Source organism: Thermobia domestica, chromosome 14 (genome assembly GCF_964235325.1).
Source record: "Thermobia domestica chromosome 14, izTheDome1.hap1.1, whole genome shotgun sequence".
Lineage (NCBI taxonomy): Eukaryota > Metazoa > Arthropoda > Insecta > Zygentoma > Lepismatidae > Thermobia > Thermobia domestica.
Window position 1 is genome coordinate 157,188,178 of NC_137467.1, and position 23,089 is coordinate 157,211,266.

Below are 23,089 nucleotides of genomic sequence, written 5' to 3' on the forward strand. Positions count from 1 at the left end.
GTCAGTGGAGGACCGAAAAATTACAGCTTAGAAATATACAATCCGGATACCAACGTCACCAGTTACATATGCAAAATTAGAGGATTTACATTAAACTACAATGCAGGACAACAATTAAATTTCAACACGCTAAAAGAAATGATTACAAATCAATGCCGTGGACAAGTCACCATCACTATCCCCCATAAGATATGCAGGACCAAAGACCATACCATCGTCACACGCAAAGAAGAAAAAATGTACAGTATCCAGTACACAAAACGTCGATTTAAAGAATTCAATTCTTATGATACGGTTCCGTACGGGTACGTTAAAAAACAGAAGATGGAACTGGAAAAAGAAGATGAAGAAGAAAAAACTGTAAATACCCAATAAGGCCGCCATTTCTTTTTTTCCTTTTCCTTTTCTTCTTTCCCTTCCTTAACCACAAAGCAGCAACACCAAGAAGAAAATGAAGTACCCACAAGAGTTCATAAACCATCAACACCACCATCAGTGGAAGAAATGCAGTCATCTCGTACCGAAGGAGGAACCTTGACCATAAAGCAGCAACACCAAGAAAAAAATGCAGTACCCAGAAGAGTTCATAAACATCCATCGGTGAAAAAAATGCTGTCATCTCGTACCCGAGGAGGAAGATGAGCCTAAACAGATCCATCATTTACGAGTAAGTTTTATTTCTCTCTTATCAATATTGACTCATTTTTATTGTTTCAGAAAAAAAAAGAAATTCATAAAGTAATCCGTCGTTTCTTCTTTTTCTTTACAGGATACGGCTACAAGATTCGAAGATGATGACGCGTCCAACATATTCATTAATTAGATCCTGTATTTATTATGTTAATAAACATGTATAGGAAGACCACATACCTTTCGTTAAATACAACAAGTTGAAAAAAAAATGTGTTTTATTATTTCTTGAAACCCTGAACACTTGTTTTCAAATCATGGTAATCTTGAAAATTTAAGGTGGAAAATACATCCAAGATTTGGTTTACATGATTTTGTTCGAAAAATAATTAAAGAATTTTTAGTGTCCAAAATTTGGTTTTTAATTTTAGTTCGAAAAAAATTGATTTGAAAACTTTCAAATGTGGTTTACATCTTTAGTACGAAACTTATTTTTAAAAATTGGTTCGAAATTTTTTAAAAATTTTTAGTTCGAAAAATTTTGATTTGAAAATTTAGTTCGAAAGTTTTTAGTTTAAAATATTTTTCGAAAAATTTTTAATTTTTTTAGTTCGAATTTTTTTTGGGTTCGAAAATTTTTAAAATTCCTTTAAGTTCGAAAATTTTTTGATTTGAAAATTTAGTTCGAAAGTTTTTAGTTTAAATTTTTTAGTTCGAATTTTTTTTGAAATTTTTGTTTCAAAATTTTTTAGTTCGAAAATTTTTTGTTTGAAAATTTTTGTTTAAAATTTTTTAGTTACAAATTTTTTTTTAGTTCGAAAAATTTTTTAGTTTAAAATTTTTTGCACTCTGCGGAACCGTTTCGAAAAGAATCGGAGCAGTTTAGGTAAAAAAAAATCTGGCAACACTGTTTCCATTAATGAAGCGCTTACTGAGCGTTTAAAAAATCGCTTAAACTCACAACAATGTGTTATAAGAAATCTACAAGCGACACCTCTCTTTCACCATTGTTACTTCCAGAGACATAGGCTACTAATTCAAGGACAGGATCTCCATCAAGGTAAAAAAAGCTGGTAATCATCTTATCTGTCAAAGAGAATGATAATATTTAAGGTAAACTTCAGTACAATATCATGATACCAAAAAGGGTTATTTAAGGAGGAGGTTGAACCCTTCATGGGAACTTTACGCATAACCATAAAAAGGGAACTAAATTCTAAAATCCAGGTCTAGGGTGGATCGTCGTCATAGCACTCTGAATGTCTAGCATTGGGGTGGGTGTGTAAGATTATGCGATTTCTATCAACCAATCAACATCGTGGTACCAAAGCAATCATCTTACCCGTAACATGGAAACAAATGAGTGATGGGGTTTTCCCACGTATTCTGTTCACCGTGTGGCGGGTCTAAGATCATGTGACCTCTGTCGGCCAATCAGAATCGAGGTACCAAAGCACTCATCTTACTCATAAAAAGGGAACGAATTTCAAAAGTCACAGGGCTTAAGATCACGTGACCTCTATCAACCAATCAGCATCGTGGTACCAAAGGACTCATCTTACCCATAAAAGGGAACGAATTTTAAAAATCCCAGGGCCTAAGATCACGTGACCTCTATCAGCCAATCATAAACACTCATCTTACCCGTAAAAGGGAACGAATTTCAAATATCGTAGGGTCTAAGATCACGTGACAGCTATCAACCAATCAAAACACACATCTTACCCGTAAAAGGGAACAAATTTCAAAAATCCCGGGTGAGGGATTTTCCCCGCGGGTGACTCATGACGTCATACCACGTGACCTGGAAAATTTGAGTTTCCCGCGTGGGCGGGGCCTAACGTCACGTGACCTCTCTCAGCCAATCAGAATCGAGGTACCAAAGCATTCATCTTAGCCGTAAAAGGGAACGAAGTTCAAAAATCCTGGTCATAAAAGAGAGTGAGGATGAGTCATTCGCGCCAACGGGGACCACTACTACTACTATGATTAATGTTATCTTTTCTATTTATTTGTTTTGCAAATTTGTTATTAAATAATCTGATCACACAAATTTCCAGACAGAATTTTAAGATGTTCATGAGCAAGGAATCAAATCTCTTCTGACACCTTCGTTGTTTAAGAGTACAAGGGGATAGTATCTACTTGCGTTGCTCTTGTCAATTTATGAAATATATGTCAAAATATGAAATAGGATATACTGTATTTTAACTGAAAAAGATAGTATCCTATTAGTTATAAACCTTTCGTCAAACAAAGTATTAGGAACAACCAGGAAAACTAACATTTATATACAAATATTCAGATCATGTTTTGCCCCACCACTTTTAACGTCCAACCGCTGCCACTGGATGGGGCCCTAAGCTATTGAAAGTAATGGGGCCCTTTGTATATATATATATATATATATATATATATATATATATATATATATATATATATATATATATATATAATTATCTATTTCAGCGACAAAATATATGCTATATGGTAATTTATAGACTTAATAGATATTCTAAATACGTTTACACATCAAATATGTATTTTATTACCTTACATATTGAACAACTTACAACACATTGCAAAATTCTTTAGAAACAAAATACAGACTCATAATCTAATCTCTGGAAGCTTCCTATAACATCAAATAATAAGAGATGTCAATATATTACGCAAACTGCTAATAATTATATAGGGCAAGTCAAAATGATGGACGCGAATTCTGAAAGTTATTATGTGTAATATAATAAACATATATTATTGTGAGAGACATGCGCTTCGAAAGACTAACTTGCAAAGTTTAGTTTCCACCCAAAGTTTCCATTTTCTGCCGCTAGGAGTCAGCAACGAACAGTTAAGGAAAATGGTGTTGAATGGAAGGCAGAGATCTTTCTGTGTGCTTCATTATCATGTAAACAAATATGTGATTAGTGTATACATGACTTGACTCCATGATTTCTTCATGTGGGGTTTTGTAAAGGATCATGTCTACGTACCACCACTTCCAACAATATTGAATGACCAGCGTGCCCGCATCACAGCAGCCATTGTTGATATTGCTGAATCTATAAATAGTTGCAAATCTAAAGCAGATTAATGAGTCATGGTAACGGAATCTCATGCAAAGTAACATTGTCTAGCGGTCTAGTCCATTGCGTTTCCACTTTTCGATTACTTTTGTCTATTTTGAAGATATTATAGAAAAACTGTAAAATTAGCTGTAGTTTAATTTCATCTCAATTAAGCCCGTTTCAGATCTCTGCTTCCTTCTGACCCAACTATGATCAAAGCTCCACTCTATGTTTCTATATGTGGAGATCGCGACATTTCTAATTTCAATTTGTTTCTATTCAGGTTTTTTGGTAAAGTTTCAGATGTTTCCAGAGATCCAATATAGATAAATACAATCTGAATATATCCAGGGTTAGTAAGTATTGCCTGAAGCTCAACTCTACTTTCAACCAATCGTGTCAGTTTCTCCAGGTTAAGTTACTAGTGTAACTCAGGAAAAAATGGAATGCAGTTGCCGGTGATTATACGAAGTGTAGTACGATGCAAATTCGCCGAAAAACATCAAAATATCGTTGAAAAACATCGCTGTTAGACTAAAATAATTATAAAACCTATAAATATTATGTGTAGCTTCTTTTTACTGGAACATGAAAAGACTTATGTAATAACTAGTGCTGGTAGGCTTAACAGTTTCAGAATGCGCATATTAACTTACGCCAGATAACTTCACTCCTACAGTTCTGAACACAACAATACATTTTAAAATACAGTGCGCTGCTAGTATATAAAAGCGAACGACTCAGATACCTAAAACGAATAATTCATGCTCCTCTTCTTTATTAAACCATTATTGACACTCTATAGATCACGATGGCAACGAGTGGCAAAGATAGTAACTCACTTATTGACACTACTTCTAATACGTACAGCGAAATATCTATAATTTCCCAATTAAAAAAAAAGTATATAGCCACTTAGGGCTGTAATTTCTTGATATTTCACTATTATTTCGCCAGCTTGTCGTTTCTTGTCTTCTTAATGAATCCACTGTTACAACCCGATTGCTTGTCGTATTCCAAAGAGTACGAGGAAGGGCAACACTATACTAAAATTCACCTTTAGTTCGGAACAAAGCGGAAGTGAGGGGAAGCGAAGTGCAGCGTTGCCGCTGCTTAACGCGAGGGAATGGTGTCGTCTGCTTCAGACCAAGGAGTTCCAATGTCGAGCACTGAACAGACAGGAAAAAAAGAAGGAAGAGAAGAAAATAGTTTCATTGTTTTGTTTTCAGATACTAAATTTAAAAAATATATAAGGTCAAATAATATTAATTACGTTCACACTGTAACATTAGTTTCGTAGTAAGTTATCTAACGTGAACTATGAATTTCATAATTTAATTGCATACTGTGAGAAAGTAAAGCAAATTCATGGAAATGAAATGAGAGAAATACATTCGTCGAAAAACTTACCATGTAAGGTCAGTCTTGTAGAATACTAACTCCGAGATCCTCTTTGTTTTCCATTCCTTCGTCCACTGCATTATCAATTGTTCCCTCCCAAATGCCACAATAACCCTCCTCTTCAGAAGTAGTAGACGTGTCACTCTCGAGATTTATTAATATCTTGTCGTGTATTATTTTGATAAGACCGTTTGCTTCCCACATTTCCTTTTCAACATTTTTTACCCAATCAACAACGATTTGCGGCCACGTTTTATAAATTTAAACCCCATATCAATGATGAATCCTCGAAGAGTAGGAATAGAAAACTTCGGTAGGTCACTATCTTCATTTATAACGCGCTGAATTTTCGCTAAAGTAGGGAGTTCGTTTTTTCTATATATGTTATGAATTTTGCGCCGTATTGCTACTTGTGTAAAGGTATATTTCTGTAGCCGAGTCACTTTCCTATCATTCGGTCTCTTCTTCCTAGGAGTGGACACTTGACCATTACTACTCAAAAATTCCCGCTACACGTTCATAATAGTGCAGGGAGAAATGAGAGTTGCTTCAGATGTTTTTCTCAAAGTCTCTCTAACAGTTTCCATGCTCCCCTTTTCCCCTTGATTACGGAAGTATGTATACACATTTAACAACATTCTTTTCTCTCCTGTCAGTGGTAGAGCGTTCACCTCTGGTGCTAGGGGTCTCGGGTTCAAACCCTGCTCCCGCCAAGTGAACTTTGTGGTGGACAAACACCGTGTGCGTGGGTTTTCTCGGGGTTCTCCCGTTTCCTCCCACTTTCTTCATTCCACCATTTCATTCATTACTCATCATCACCGTCTCCTTTAGCCTAACCGGCATAACCGTGGGACGTAAAACTACAGATTTCATTTCATTTCTTTTCTCTCCTGTAGTGAGAGGTTTACCTTGTTTCCTCTGCTGTTTGTAGCACTGAGGAGAATTTGAGGCCATTGCGATTTATTCGCAAATTGAAAATCAAGAATAACAACTAAACACAACACAACACAACAAAACTACAGAACAAAATGTTAAACACTACCTCAAACTAATATAAAAACAATGTAAATAAAACACTTGGCACACCACCCCTCGATAACTACAAAGACACCAAAATGTCAAAGTGAATTGACAACCCGTGGCAACGTCTCCGGTCATTGTTGTCGGATTTCCGCAAAGACTGCGTGAATGCATTAAGGTTAATGTTCAAAAGCCATATATCACACACAGCAACACGGGAAATCCGACAACACTGACACCCACCCCTACCAAGGCCTACCCCTCTGTCAATGAACGGTTGCCAGTGCATGACCTTCCTTCTTAGAATTCGGCTAAAAGGGTGTTCTGGGATTCATCAGAGATTGCCTTACTAGGACAGTGGGGTATTTACGGTTTTGTTTCAGGGGGCTTTGCTAACTTTATTCCTTGAAATGTGAAAATTGTAAACCTCATATTCATACACTAATATTTTTCGAGAACTTGTACTTAGCGTTGTCTAGTACTGGGGGAGGAGGCTGCTTTCTCTTTCGTTTGTGATATATATAATTAGAAAAAATACATAATTATGTATTTGTGCGTTATTTAAGAACTAAAACACTAAACATTTCTTTTTTATTCCACATATTTCTGAAAATGAAATACAAATATTGAAGACAGCCCTGCTCCTCTGATCTTCCACAACATTGTTTTTCAACTTTATAAATATCTTAACCACCGCTTTTTTTTAAAAAGTAGATTATGCAAACGCCCTTGCCCGTCCCACCAATGTTGAAAACATATCTGCGTCCATAGTACCATATGAAGTCCATTTACAGCGGAAACGTTCCCATATTATTTACTATACGTTTGTCAGAAGTATTTGTGTAGCACGATCTTAATTGCCCAGCAACTAATGCTAGAGAAGCTCAATAATAATAATAATAATAATAATAATAATAATAATATCATAAGGTTGAAACTCTCACGCTTTTTTTTTTTTTTTTTTTTTTTTTTGTCAGTTGCAGTTCACACTTCAGGTTGATATATTTGGGAAGAAGGAAACTTTTCTTGATCTGCTATCTCAGGGCTAAGGAATTCAGTTGTAATTCAAGTTTTACGTTCCACAGTTATGTCTGTTAGGCTAAAGGAGACGGTGATTATGAGAAATGAGTGAAATGGTGGAATAAAGAAAGTGGGATAAAACGGGAGAACCCCGAGAAAACCCACGAGCACGGTATTTGTCCACCACAAGGTCCACACGGCGAGCTTTGATCGAACCAGGGACCCCAAGTACCGGACATGAACTCTCTACCACGGACCCCCCCCCCCCGATTTCATTTAATCTGGGACAAAATGAAAGGTCGAGTGCAAATCACATCACCAGTCCTTCTGTGTGATAGTTATTTTTCAGTTACATCTTGAAGAATCCCTTTCAACGTAATAACTCGTATATTGTCTAAAAATTGAATGTCAAAAGTGGTGCAGAGATTATCTCTGTTTCTATAATAGATGTATGTGAGTCAAGTTCCTCCGGAGTCGCACGGCATCTTGGCAAATGTCATGACATGGAGTTGAGAAAACTGCAGATCCGCTTCTACGTAAATTAAATATAAGAAATAATCTTAAATAAGTTGTAGATATGTCAACAAAGCATAATCCTAGATATAAAATAATGTGTATTTCTTGTAATCACTGATATCGTTCAAAGCTTAAAGTGACACTGCTTCGTTAATACTTGGTACAAAGAAAACTACCGTTGCATTTGTTTTGTTTATTCTTCTTTCAAACGTTTACGCATAATTTGACACATCTAAAGATCATAGTGACGAAATTGAAAAAGAAAAACTAAGTGGATGTTCTGTGAAACTAATGTAAAATCATACTACTTTACAGAAATCCGCCACATTTCATTTCTGCATATGCCCAGTTTGATCTTCCTGCTCTAAAGGTTTGAACACGCTCACACACACTAGAATAAACAACATTTTCTACCTGACGTACTGGCAACCCTGCTAACCGTCGTCACTTCCGTTCTGATCCTAACCTGAATTTTTGTATAGAGTTCTATCAGTATAAAAGTACAAAGTACCATAACACATATTGTGAAGTAGTGATGGGTAAATTCCTGGGAAGACATTTTTCAGGAATATTCCCTGGGAAAATTCCCGGGAAGATTCCAAAAAATGGGAATATTCCGGGAATTTATACACAAACACAAAGAAAATTGAATTCTACTACTATATAATCATTTCAAAGGTAAGTTCGTTTCTTATCACCGTATATTATTACTGTTATATCCAGAGGATTCTTTAAAATGTACATTCTGAACGGTGTTATGTTATTTTATTGATATTTTATTATATTTAGAGAGAATGCATAAATGAATATTTACTTACAATATGTTCTATGCAAGTAAATATATGGAAAATGGTATAGAAATTCCACATACTTTTACACCGCTAAACAGTTTAAATTTATATGTAAGTAGATTTTCTAAACTCCACGACTGATATAAACATATTAATTTTTTAAATGTTATAAACAAATTAGGTTGGGTAACTATCAGAAGACACACGTCTCAACAGGTCACAGAAGACACATTTCAGCACACATATTTATGTTCACAATATTTGCAAGATACTGACCTAGTTTTTTAATTTAGCACGTAACATTGCCACACACGACCTTTCTTCCTACTTGTTTTTCGAAATTTCATGCGTTAATTCACGTGTAAGAGAAGTCTGAGTACCTTTTCAGAAATTCGAGTCAGAGACAGGAGACAGACCGACGTCTATTACTAACTGTGGTTCGGGGTGTATTAATAGTACATCTCTATTTCTACATAATTTCTACATTACTTTACGAACTGGTTTCTTTTCATCATTTGTAAATTAGATTGCTACTTTTCAGTTCAAATGGAAATGGAACTTAAAATATCATATTATTAGTTATATAAAGTACTGTCAACCAATTTTATTTTTTAATATTAAAATTATTTAAAACCTATAAGTAAACAAATAATAAATAAAAATAAAGTAATTAGTCGCATGGTTCTTATAATTTGGAAGATAATATAAAGAAATGGAAATAAATTCCTTCCCGGGAGTTTATATACAAGTGAAAAAACCCGGGAATATTCCCATTTTTTATTTTCCTTCCCACCGGAAATATTCCTACTGCCCATCACTACTGTGAAGTCTTATTAAAGTATCTAAATGTAATGGCTGGGAAACAAGGTCCCTATTAAAAGCGAGGCTGGGAAACAAGTGTCCCATTACATGCAGGGCTAGGAAAATGGCGCTCATTATATACAGAACTGGGAAACGGGGCCTCATTATAAGCGTAGCTGGAAAATAGAGCCTCTATTTCAAGCGAGGCTTTGAAATAGGGACTTCATTACAAGCGGGGCTAGGAAACAGGGACTCAATTTTAAGCAGGACTGGGAAGCGAGGATCCTATTATAAGCGAAGCTGGGTAACAGGGGCCCTATTACAAGCACGGTTGGGAAACAGGGCCACTTGCTTCATAAGAGCCTAGTGCATAATACAAAGTACCGTTGTTGTATGTATGTTTTATCTTATTTGCCTTCTCTTATTATTTGGAAATTATATTACAGTCAGATTTTCTCTAAAAATTTTCGGGGTCCCCATGAGAGTGGGGCCCTAAGCTATAGCTTGTTTAGGTTATACGTAAATCTGGCACTGCACCAGTATATTCTAGCGAATAAGAAAGATCATTTACGTATATCGCTACTGCAGGGCGATAACCATACTATATGTATCAACGCACGAGGCGCGAAAAAATTGAGGAGATAAAACACGTCACACATATAGCAGTCAAGTATCTGCGAGAACCTCAAAGCTTTCTACTCAATCGCTTCCATGCCTGCAGAGTGAAGCTTCCATGCCTGCTGAGGTGAAAATGGTATTGGGGGTCACCTGGAAAACCTTTGGGGTCTCATTTCTTAAGTTTTGCATCAGAGAAACAGCGTGTAATCTGTTTCCATTAACACAAAATTAATAGTATTTATTTAGTTTATTTAATCATATTCAGTAATTAAATTTCCCAATGCCTATTTTTGAAAATGGAGAGAATATAATACTTAAATTGTAATCTTTTACATTTCCATTAACTAACTGATTCCATATATTTACTTTGATACTATTCTGGCCCGTGTTTTGATAGGTAATGCTTAGATATACACCCCTTCAAGAGAGGCATGATGATATAGACTATCAACGCTTGGGTATCATATGATGTCACTATTCCTAACAGCCAATAACTTCTTCCGTACCGGTATCAAAAATAAAGAATTAATAAAGCGTGCTACGTACTGGGAGGAAAGTGTGGATCATTTGGTAAGGTTCTAGAACACAGGTCCAACCTTAAATTTGAAATAAATAAATTTTTCTTACCTTGTAATTCCTTTTTACTTCTTTTTCTTGTTTCTTGATTTTTCTTATTTTTCTAGTTCGTAAAGTATTCTTATGTTTTAAATATTATATTAACGAAATTTATATCCACTTCAAACTTATAGCAGCCCACTACCATGTTAACTTACTGAAGCACCTACTCATATAGGCCTAGAGGTTCATTGTTTTATTCATAAACTAATAATAATGTTTATATAATTAATTATAATTTTAGACTTATTAAGTTTTTTTCTTTCTTTGATTTTATGCTCATGAATTTTATTTTACTTTGCTTTTTTAAAATTCGATATTCTATTCAGTTGCGGTTTCGTCTTCTGAGTTAAACTGTCAAAGCCTCATTTTTCTATGGCGGAAAATGGTTAGGTTGCTGTTCTATTTCGTCGGATGGTACATTCATGCTGTATATACTTTTATAATATAGGCTAAAAATATTTTAAATTTTTGTTGTCGATATTGTTTTGCCCTCGAGAAATCTGTCAAAGTACGAATATAATGCAATATATTGCTTTGTAACATAATTCATGTGTTTTGCTATGATTTTATAGTTTCTTTTAGTTTTCTATTCCTTGATTCTCTTGTGTTTGGTATGTATGTTTAGGTTTCGTGATTTTATAAAAGTTTCTTGTGGCATATAGTGTGGAGTTCTTTGAAATTCATTTGCTCGAAATTAATATAATGCAATATATTGCTTTGTAACATAATTAATGTGTTTTGCTATGATTTTATAGTTTCTTTTAGTTTTCTATTCCTTGATTCTCTTGTGTTTGGTATGTATGTTTAGGTTTCGTGATTTTATAAAAGTTTCTTGTGGCATATAGTGTGGAGTTCTTTGAAATTCATTTGCTCGAAATTAGTATATTATTTTGCACTGTCTGATATTATTGCTACCATCCGGAGGGAAGTTAAATGATTTACCACACAACAAAGTCTTTGAAAGTATTATCTTACCAAAATACTACTCGTAAAAAGGACTTTCTTTCTAAGAATCTATATTCTGAAATAATGTATATTCTTTAATTAGAATGTATTTTTTAAAAATTAATATGCTTAGTTTCGTGTTTCATCTTTTAAGTTTACGTTGGGGGGGATCCCAACTGTTATTTTATAATGTAGATTATTGGAAGACATTCTTTTATGGAAGTGTTATTTTGGTTAGTTAATAGTTTGAAATAATTTACTTTGTCATAATTCGCCTAACTTGACAGGGAGACCAGTGTTCTAGTAGAACCTTACCGGATCATTTCGTTTAAAAATTGTTGGGTGATCCCAGTTTTTTGTTCTATCCTCTGTGCTAAGTTATATTTATTATTTGACATTGACTTTTTGAGTTCTATGTAAGAATAGTCCGTCATAATATTGGTAAGTAATATTGGTATGCACTTACGATTAAAATAAGTAAGCGCATATGAAAGAGGCTGTTGGATATTAACTTCCACTGTCGGAACATTTCTGCACAGTGTAGAAAACCAGTATTTTATGTTTGCGAGTGTGATGTTATTATTGTCAAGCCATTACAAGGGGTATGAAAGAGTTAGGATGAGTGAGTACCAGAAAGCACTCATATAGGGGTTACCGGGTCCAGACCCTCCAACCTTTGTTACTCAACATATATTTGCACACTTTCTTAATAAAACTATATATACACACAGGGTGCAACACAAATGCATGGCTAAAAGTGACGAGGTGATTGCGGACATCCAAAGAGAAAAAATTTCCTATAAACATGGGTCCGATGCCGTTTCGTTTCCGAGATACAGGGAGGTTCATATGACAAGTCCCAATGGTTCACTATGGGAAAGTGAATGGAAATGTTCAATATTACAGGAATAATACAATCAAGTATAATATGCCTGTGCAGATACATATACATTATACACTAACCTAGAGAATGAAATTAATCAACTTTAATGATTATTGGGTTGCCAGTGTTTCCAACCTGGTACAAAGTGCTATGTTTTCAAATAGCATTAGACGTCCACACGAAGTGAGCAACATTGTTACCCAATAGCATTACTTGTGACCTTCAACATTTAATTACTTTTTGACTTCATACGTAAGATTATTCTCATGTGCATTCATTTGTAATGACACAATAACGCTTTCATGCAAGAATTGTGATCTATGAACTGTTGTTTTCTATATTGTGCGCCGTTAATTGACTTCACACTAGGACACCTTGTCTTTCGAAAACGAAGCGGAATCTGCTTCACGTTTAAAAACATTTTGATGGTAATTAACATCATATGCTAACGTGTGGACGTCTAGTGCTATTTGAGAACATAATACTTTGACCAGATTGGCAACACTGACAACCCAATAACCATAAATGTTGAGTAGTTTCATTCTCTATGTTGGTGTAAATGTATTTGCACAGGCATAATTCCATTTGATTGTATTATTCCTGTAATATTGAACATTTCCATTCACTTCCCATAGTGAACCAAAGGAGGGAGTCGGCATTTGACCACCCTGTACCTCGGAAACAAAGCGGCATCGAACCCATGTTTATAGGAACATTTTTACTTATTTGGATGTCTGCAATCACCTCGTCACTTTTAGCCATGTATTTATGTTACAACCTATATATATATATATATATTTGGCAGAGAAATTATTGATGTCGCGTAAATATTTCATCTTACATTTTATTTGTACTCTTTCTTTTCTTATGAAAGAATCTAGTTCGTATGTTTTGTAATGAGAAAATAGATGGCAGTATTTAAAATACATATTGTCTTTTCGGATGTACAATAACACCAGTTCAATTCTTCATAGACAATACTATTTTGTAATATTAAACTCCCTCAAACTTTGGACATTCCCAACAAAAATTTCTGGATACACACCTGGTGAGTACAATGTCAAGTGTTTGTTGCACTATCATCGTTTACGCATAAACCTTCCATTACAGATTCTCCTACTCCCTATGGACGCGTGACCTCCCGCTGCACTCCTGCCCTGACTAATTTCTGAGATTTCTTTTTTTTTCCATAGCACTCTCACATTTACTGTCGATCAATTCTTATAGTTTTTCTCCTGCACTAAATTATTTCCACTTGCTATCTGACAAAAATTTTAAGTGGCCTGTTCCTTTGTGTCGTTCTTTATTTCTTCTTTTCTGTTTTTATTCTTTCTTCCTTCTACCATCTTTGTCTGATGAAGCATTTAGCGAAAGATCAATAATTTGTTTGGATGTTTTTCTTCGTATTTATGTGTTGATTAATATTTTATACTTGATTTATTTTTGCTTCCAGCAACACAAGTCTGAAGCCCTTCGTGCCAATATATTGCGTTAATGTAAAATATCAAGATGTAAGTTATTATCTTTCATTCGTTCTATTGTGTTGAGAGTACGGTTGCCAATCGTCCGGTATTTTATCGGATGGTTCAGTTTTTGATCACCTTGTCCGCTGTCCGGTTCGATCTCAAAATCGGACGTTAAATGTACGGCAATAATTTTCTTACTAGCTTAGCTCTTTTTCTGTTCTACTCAGATTATTTTGGAGTGACGAAAAGAATCGTTTGTAGATTAACATACTTAAAGTGGAGCTTATAATTCGCTTTGATGTCGCTCTGTTGTGCGCACAGTTTACTGAAGAGTTGAAGGCAGAAACAATTATTGAAATTATCAGAACTACTGAAGGTAATAAAAGTACATTTTGAAGAGCGCAGCTAGCACTGCTCCATCCTCAAATACATCTTCCAATTAAATAATGCATCCAGATGAAGTAAAAGCATGTAGGCATTATGAGAAACTACCAGCCTCAGCAAAGCTGGTAATACTTATTTTTCAAGTATATTTTGTACATGACATAATTATATTGCGAATTATAATTCCTTTTCTGTTTTCTCTGAAGATCAAACTTGTCAAGGTACTGGTGTTTCCACATCTTGACTATTGGGACTCAGTCTATTCTGATCTAACAGAAAATCAATCAAAGAACTTGCAAAGAGTGCAAAATGCCTGCATTAGATTTATTTTCAATTTAACTTACAGGGAACATCTCACATCTTTTTATAAAAAAAACTGTCATGGCTGACGTTAGTTGAAAGAAGAAATTTACATAATCTTACCTATTGTACAAAATACTTACTACGTCAGAACCATCGTACCTAGCCCGTAGATTTTTATATTTATCAGACTTTCATACTAGAAACACAAGATCACAAGATAATTTCTTGCTCTCCATACCCAGTCACAATTCTGATTCATACTCAAAATCCTTCACAGTAAGAGCGACACGTCTCTGGAACAGTTTACCTCAATTAATACACAACGTTTCCACAGTTGCCAAATTTTAAAAAAATCTGTAAATTCTCTTCTCTTAAGTAAAGATAAGGATACTGGTAGCACATGATGCATCTTCGTTTTACCAAATTATTAATAACCCATATATGAACACATAACCAATGGGTAACCTATGTTAATTTGTACAGCTTATACATATGTTCATACTTCTAGTACCGCTATATGCAATATGCAATTTAGGTTTCTCCATGTTACTTTGTTTCCTCTAATGTATATTATTATCAATTTTTGTTTTCAAGTGTTTAACTATTTTTTTACTTAAGTAGTATAGTATTTTTTATGTGGTTCAATACTTTTCTTTTGTAATTGTTAATATTTTCTATGTATTAGTGCTTTTTTTTATATAAAAAAAAGAGTGTATGCACGTGGTTAAGTGCTCGGAGAAGGTTGCAGAGCCTTAACTTCGCCACGTAAAATAAGTCATCAATAAATAAATGAATAAATAAATAAATAAAGTATTATTGATAGTAGACTTCAAAAATTACATGTGCCGACTCAATCAAAACTGGAATAAGTAACTTAAAAAAAGGCTTCCAAAGTAACTAAAGTTAATAAATTCGAACATCGAATCGCTCAGTTTTATGTGAAGTAAGCTTCCAGGTTGTTCACATTTTTGACGAGCGGTGATGTCACAATCCTAATAGTATATGCACTCCAGGTATTTTCATTTTCAAAAGTTGGCAACCCTAGTTGAGAGAATAGTATTCAAATGCATATATTTGAATCACGCTTGACCCTAGCCATAGGAACTAAACACACGGTTCTGATTGGTTGGAGTTATTCGTTTCTCGCCACGTAGCATACATATAGCATAAAGCAAACGCCAAGTTCTGTCGGCCGTCGTAGCCGAGAGTACTAGCGAGCCGGCTAGTAACGGAATTTCGCTTTTGGCATGCGTTCAAACTCAGCCCATGGAAAGCTTTTAAAATTGTTTCTTAAAAGAATCATAAAACTTTTAAAACTAGGAATGCAATGGATATACCCGATTGCAATGAAATGAGCTGAGCGAGCTTAAACTACGTAATCAGGAAGCGTTTTTCGGTGATTATTCCTCGATGGTACATCGGATTTTTGATTTCGACCTATGTTGTCACTCAGCACGACATACTCTATCAGCGTGCTAAGTTTGGTTGAGATCGGCCAAACGGTCTAGGAGGAGTTCGCGGGCAACCAAACGGCTAACCCGAGTATAAGAGCTTCGCTTCGCTCAGCTCAATAAGATGAAAATAATATTAATTTTTCCTTGTATGTAATATATAATGCTTAAATTATGCTTTTCCCAGCATCTACCTAGAGATTTCTGATAGCCCTTATAAACAATGACGTTAAGTGGAGTTGTAGGGGTTGTAGGGGTAGTTGAGTGATAGGGAGGGGGAGGTGCTGGATGTACCAGGAGGGGGAAAGACTTTGCACATACAACTTCATTGATAAAAAAAATATTTACGAAACAGCCTGAGCAAGGGTCAGCGAGCGAAGGGGCTTAGAAGCCCCACAGGGCTCGTTCTCTTCCACTTTGATTCTCATGATAATACGTCACACTCGGGTGATGCAACTTCGATATAAATCTAACCTCACCTGCTTGCATGTGATCAACTTGAAACAGTTGACTAGCTTACTGCGTGAAAAAAAATGGTATTCAAATATATTTTCAAATGATGGTAATGAGTTTAATTGTAAAGATTCTTTTATTTCTTTTAATTCTTAGCTAATTTCAGTTATTATTTTTCACTATTGCAGGTTTGGTTTTCTGTATGAGGATTCTAGGACATAATAGTGAGATCCAATATAAAAAATAGTTATATATAATATTTTCTTGCCTAATTTTAGGTATTCTACAAGTGAAACCGAAATAGAACAACTTACATTAATGGTATAAGTAAATTTACGCCAAAATATTGGTGCAAAGACATAAATTAATCTTATTTATGTGGTATTCAGGATGAAGCCAACAAAAGAGCATCTCATCGGACTGGTCTGGACATCACAAGTTTCTTATTTCGGGTGAGCCCGTTCTAATAACTTTGTTGTTAATCCTATAAGTGTTTCAATTTGTGTTAATTTTGTTCAATGTGTTATCTTAGTGTTTTATGTATCATGCCTACTAGTTTCATATCCAAAATTTACTATAAACTATGGACTATCTTTCAAGATGGCGGATGAAGAAATAATTACGCCGTCTCACAAAATGGATTAATCTGCTGCTATGGAAGTCCAAATATCACCTTATATAGATAATCAGGTGTAGCCGCCCCTTCACTTTGTTGGGTCACTCCTCTGGACATCATAATACCAACACAAGACGGTTCCAAATAGATTAATATTTTGTTTTGGCCCGGATATCACTAAATACGCTGCCAAGTTCCCTGGTCGTGGTCCGTTGTTCTGTAGAAGTACTGTGTAGTGTATAAAACTCATACGTCTAATTGGAATGTCAGCCATGAGATGATCAATACAAGAAGAAGAAGATAATTCAATACAAGGATGAATAAATAGAAGATACCGTACTATATGCTACCTAGTGTCGATCAGGCTTCTTAACCATGGGCCACAGACGTGAATATTATGAAGAGAACAATACGCTGTAATCATATGCGGGCTCTTCAGCACCAGAATCAACATATTGCAGCATTGCCTCTATTTTACACATTCACCGTGACATTATTGTATACACCTGACGATAATGCATTAGCGACTAATGTTGTGTTACTATGGTACCCGGCCATATCCACCATCAGTACGCTTCATAACTATAGATAATCTGCCAAGAACAACTACGATACCTATTTTCACCTACGACAGAGAAGTACGACGTATTCAGGTGATGAAATATTGTCAGGGATCCTAACTATTTACTCATACATGTTCATATTTATATCACCTGCAGTAAAATATAAATATTATTATATAAAATTTCACAGTACAGTGCACCAAATGATTTAACACTATTACTGTAATAATATTATGTATTCTTTTCACCTTGTTTCAATTATAAAGCATCAATAACAATTTTCATGACAGGAACTTAATACATCTTAATACATCAATAATCTATTTTTTTAGTACATTCTGTATCTACTACTTTTTTTCTTCTTCTTACATATTTGTTTTAACATATTTTTATAAACAAATTTAAGATTTCATGTATGAGAAAGAGTTCTAGATTAAATTTACAATAGATTAGAAAGAAAAATGTATCATGTTATTTTGTTACATAATTTCGTTAAATATTTAAATAGAAAATTTAATTTTACTATATAATTCATTATTCCAAATCTGCATATATACTAACATATTATACATCTAGAAATAAATAATCTTTGGCTCAATGATAAAATCGATTAAATATACAAACTATTTAAAACTTTCAGATAAGTAGCTAATTCAGGAATTGACAAAATCGAATTTACAGTAAAGCATGCATATACTGTAAGGACCATGTGCCAAAATGGTCCGTTACAGTTTTGCCGGCCCATCAAAAAAAAATTTAAATGGTAGTTTTAAAATTTTTCACAAAATGTAAACTTTAATAACATTGGACAACAAAGGGTCAATATTGCAACAAAGGGTTAACATTAAAGTAAAGGATTAATATTGCAATAGAGGGTTAACAACATTAACTAATTAGAACAATAAATAACACTACTGTTGATAGTGAACAGTCAGTAAACTTAATGGGTTTACCTTTGATTAAAAGGTTTAGTATTATTTATATATATATTGAGCCTAAAATAAAATTTTAACACGTAACATATTAAGCAAAAACACATTTTTCTCATGTGAAGAAAACATTAACATTTTTTTTTTTTTTTTTTTTTTTTTACTAATGTTCACGTGTGCAACATCAAGCGAATATTCACATTCGATTATGAACAAATGTTTCTGCACTGCATCCACCGAACAGTTACATTCGATTAAGAACGAATGTTTCTTTCTTTTTCGCCATACTCCTGCGCATTGCATGCTGTTCCGCAGTTTGTTTCTTTTCTTTCTGTGATAGTTTACACGATCATTGTCATTTTTCTTCTTTCGATTTTCATAACAGTCTTTTATTCTTAGTTTCTTTTCCCATGTCACTAATTGTTTGCAATTTTCAAATTTACATTTTCTTTTGGTTACGTACTCTTCTTTGAAACTTTTTCTTTTCCACCTTTCGTATCTTCTTTCCGATTTTCTTTCGGTCCCCCGATGACAGAAGTTCAACTTTCTCAAATGTCTCCTCGTCTTCTTCCTATCCGGACTCTTCAGGTACATCTCAACGAATAACTTTCTTTTCCGTGGTCTCACTCTTGTTTTCTTATCCAATTTTCTTTTGCTCACACATTTCGGGCAGGGTAACAGATCATACAATTTATTTCGTCCTTTTCTACTATTTGTCTTTACACAATCACATTCTTTCTTCCTACAAGTTTGGCAGAAATCATTTTCTTTCTTATTACATATTGAAAAGCAATTACTTTCTTTCTGTTCACATATTAAACGGCAATCACATTCCTTCTCATGTTTTGCTTCCAACGTTTCTTCAGACGGTGACATCTTCCCTAAATGGACTGGCTTTTTCCATTCCATTTTGATGGCTAACGTAGGCTCTTTCAATTTAGAGATCTGTCTTTTTCTCTCTTCTTTAAATTCCTCCTCAGAGATGTTTCGTTCGACAATTATATATTGCTCTTCATAATTTCGTTTGATCTCCGTCTCCTGCATTTCCCTTAGTACTGTCTTTGTTTGAGTAGTATCGCTAGACACATCTTTCCTCAATTCACTATTGAACAGAATCATGGTCGCCTTGAGATCAGTTATTTCCTTCTTCCTATCCTCCTTGTTCTGTTGCAACGCTGAAGTGAACTTTTCCTCCAATCTACTACTGAGCTCACGAAACTCTCTCAGCATAAATTGCATCGCTGGAGACATTTGAGGCGCTTCTGTTCGACTGTCGTTACTTCCGGCACAGTCTTGAGTTGATGATCTTGCAAGACTATTTATTTCTATTATAGTCTGTTTTTCTTCACATTTCTTGCATTTCCACTTATTTTCAGGACTACAGATCACTTCATATTGTTCTGGTTCAAGGTCCAAACACTCAACGTGGAATTCTACATCACACAGTTCACATTTCACTGTGGGTTTACTTTCATCCTCTTTTGCTTCACAACCACAAGCGTATTTCAATTGGGAATCTGTATTTCCCGTAACATTTCTTTTGTTCCTTGACTTTATCATATTTTCACACAACGGTTCCCCAACAATTTATACACCTTCGTCGATTGATGTTAGATAACTTCTCTCCACAAAACACCTCCACAGGCTTTCGCAATCACAACTAGGATGCCAAAACAGAGACACTAACGCCCTCTAGCGACATCCTGGCTGGGTCGCCATTCTCTATTGTAGCCGCCCCTTCACTTTGTTGGGTCACTCCTCTGGACATCATAATACCAACACAAGACGGTTCCAAATAGATTAATATTTTGTTTTGGCCCGGATATCACTAAATACGCTGCCAAGTTCCCTGGTCGTGGTCCGTTGTTCTGTAGAAGTACTGTGTAGTGTATAAAACTCATACGTCTAATTGGAATGTCAGCCATGAGATGATCAATACAAGAAGAAGAAGATAATTCAATACAAGGATGAATAAATAGAAGATACCGTATTATATGCTACCTAGTGTCGATCAGGCTTCTTAACCATGGGCCACAGACGTGAATATTATGAAGAGAACAATACGCTGTAATCATATGCGGGCTCTTCAGCACCAGAATCAATATATTGCAGCATTGCCTCTATTTTACACATTCACCGTGACATTATTGTATACACCTGACGATAATGCATTAGCGACTAATATTGTGTTACTATGGTACCCGGCCATATCCACCATCAGTACGCTTCATAACTATAGATAATCTGCCAAGAACAACTACGATACCTATTTTCACCTACGACAGAGAAGTACGACGTATTCAGGTGATGAAATATTGTCAGGGATCCTAACTATTTACTCATACATGTTCATATTTATATCACCTGCAGTAAAATATAAATATTATTATATAAAATTTCACAGTACAGTGCACCAAATGATTTAACACTATTACTGTAATAATATTATGTATTCTTTTCACCTTGTATCAATTATAAAGCATCAATAACAATTTTCATGACAGGAACTTAATACATCTTAATACATCAATAATCTATTTTTTTTAGTACATTCTGTATCTACTACTTTTTTTCTTCTTCTTACATATTTGTTTTAACATATTTTTATAAACAAATTTAAGATTTCATGTATGAGAAAGAGTTCTAGATTAAATTTACAATAGATTAGAAAGAAAAATGTATCATGTCATTTTGTTACATAATTTCGTTAAATATTTAAATAGAAAATTTAATTTTACTATATAATTCATTATTCCAAATCTGCATATATACTAACATATTATACATCTAGAAATAAATAATCTTTGGCTCAATGATAAAATCGATTAAATATACAAACTATTTAAAACTTTCAGATAAGTAGCTAATTCAGGAATTGACAAAATCGAATTTACAGTAAAGCATGCATATACTGTAAGGACCATGTGCCAAAATGGTCCGTTACACAGGAAATGTCTGAAGTACAGTCAATAACATCTGAAGCCGTCACAAGAAAATATGATATCTCAAAGTATATTGCTACAAATGACCAAACATCGGCACCTTCAAGTAAAAGCCAATATCGTGACATTAAATATGTAGAAAAAATCTATACGAATCTCATTATTCTGCACCATATATTGTATATGTAAAGTCAACTATAGAGGCTCTAAAAAAAAAATATTGTCACTCAGTCGAAAATTTTATTTAGCTGACATACAAGAAATAACTGCCTTTAGTGTAATCGGTAGAAATTTGATTAAACTCACATTTAAATCCGGGCCAGAAGCAAATATGCTTTTAGATCACAATATTCTAAAACAAATCCAATGGGAAGCATTTATCCCGAATCACATTTTGTTTTCAACTAGGATGATAAAAGATGTAGATCCTGATATCACTATGGATGATCTATTAAAAGACATTAAAAGTGAAGTTCCTGACACCTCAGCACGTAGGACATTTCGCTTTGATCATAAAAAAGGTAGAATTCCTACCCGATCTGTTGTACTTACTTTCGACTCCCAACAGCTCAATAAAGATATCAAAATATACTATTTATCCATACCAGTGGAAATTTACATCCCAGATATTAGACAGTGTAAATATGGAAACTGGAAATTTGGGCATATACTCCGTTCTTGTAAATTAAAACACAAACTGTGAAAAAAATGTGGTCAGCCGAATGAGAAAGAAATTTGTAATAACACGCAAAGTGTGTCAATTGTGAAGCTTCACACGAAGCAGATTCTGAACAATGTGAGGAGAGAAAAAGGCAAATGCAGATCATGCAACTCATGGGTCTGCATAAACTTTCATTCTATGAAGCAAGTAATAGAATAGGTAAGATATCTACATTTTCTTCTGAGATTCAATCCCCTTTAGTCATGTTACGAAACAAATCTCCCTTACAGAAAGAATTCCCCAAGCTTAATGCAAGCATAATCTTAAATAGTAATAATAAATTGATAAACTCACAAATGAAGAAATCCTGTTTTAACATTGAATATGAAACTCCCCGCACAAAAAGAAAGAGATTAGATCAGAAATCAGGCAGCTTCTCTATCCCCATCAACCATCACACTCCCTTAATTCATCGGAATTGCTCTTCCAAAATCTCCAATACAATTTTCTTCAATGTGAATCATTATCAACCTGTGAGACACGAAATAAAATGGATTGTACATCGAATGCAGGAAACTATCATTTCAAAAATCATAGATGCTTCTGTGAATCTAGATAACCTCAATACAACTAAAAAACTATTGCAAAATAAGCATATCTCCTCTCTCAGAGGAAAAACCTCTAACTTTTCCTCACCTGAAGCATCCTCAAATACAAATAACAACGCAAATCTAAATGAATAATCTTCTTTACAACAACTATCGTTGAAACACACTGAAGCTTTAACGAAATTAATGGCAACTATATTTTCGTCACAAAAGATAGATGCTTCACACTCGTTTTTAGAAAATATAGTAACACAGATATATCATACTTTAAACCTTAAAAAATATAGATCATGGGAAAAAAAATAGGCGACTTCATCATTTAGTGTTATTCAATCCAATAGCCAAAGCATCTATAACAAAATCCTTTTCATTCAAAAATTAATAACATTCTTTAATCCG

The 23,089-nt window shown here is 34.4% G+C and overlaps 1 long non-coding RNA gene across 3 annotated transcripts in view; it reads left to right on the forward strand.

The window, feature by feature from the left end:
- The window catches only part of LOC145670438 (uncharacterized), an 84,645-nt gene that overhangs the window by 57,216 nt on the left and 4,340 nt on the right, over nucleotides 1–23,089 (forward strand). Inside the window, exons 1-2 of one of the 3 annotated variants that reach the window (XR_014128320.1) lie at nucleotides 8,125–8,336; nucleotides 16,560–16,823. This is a non-coding gene — a long non-coding RNA (uncharacterized LOC145670438). Of the gene's footprint in view, nucleotides 1–8,124; nucleotides 8,337–16,559; nucleotides 16,824–23,089 lie in introns of those variants that run through there. The other 2 variants (XR_014128318.1, XR_014128319.1) reach the window with 2 other exon arrangements.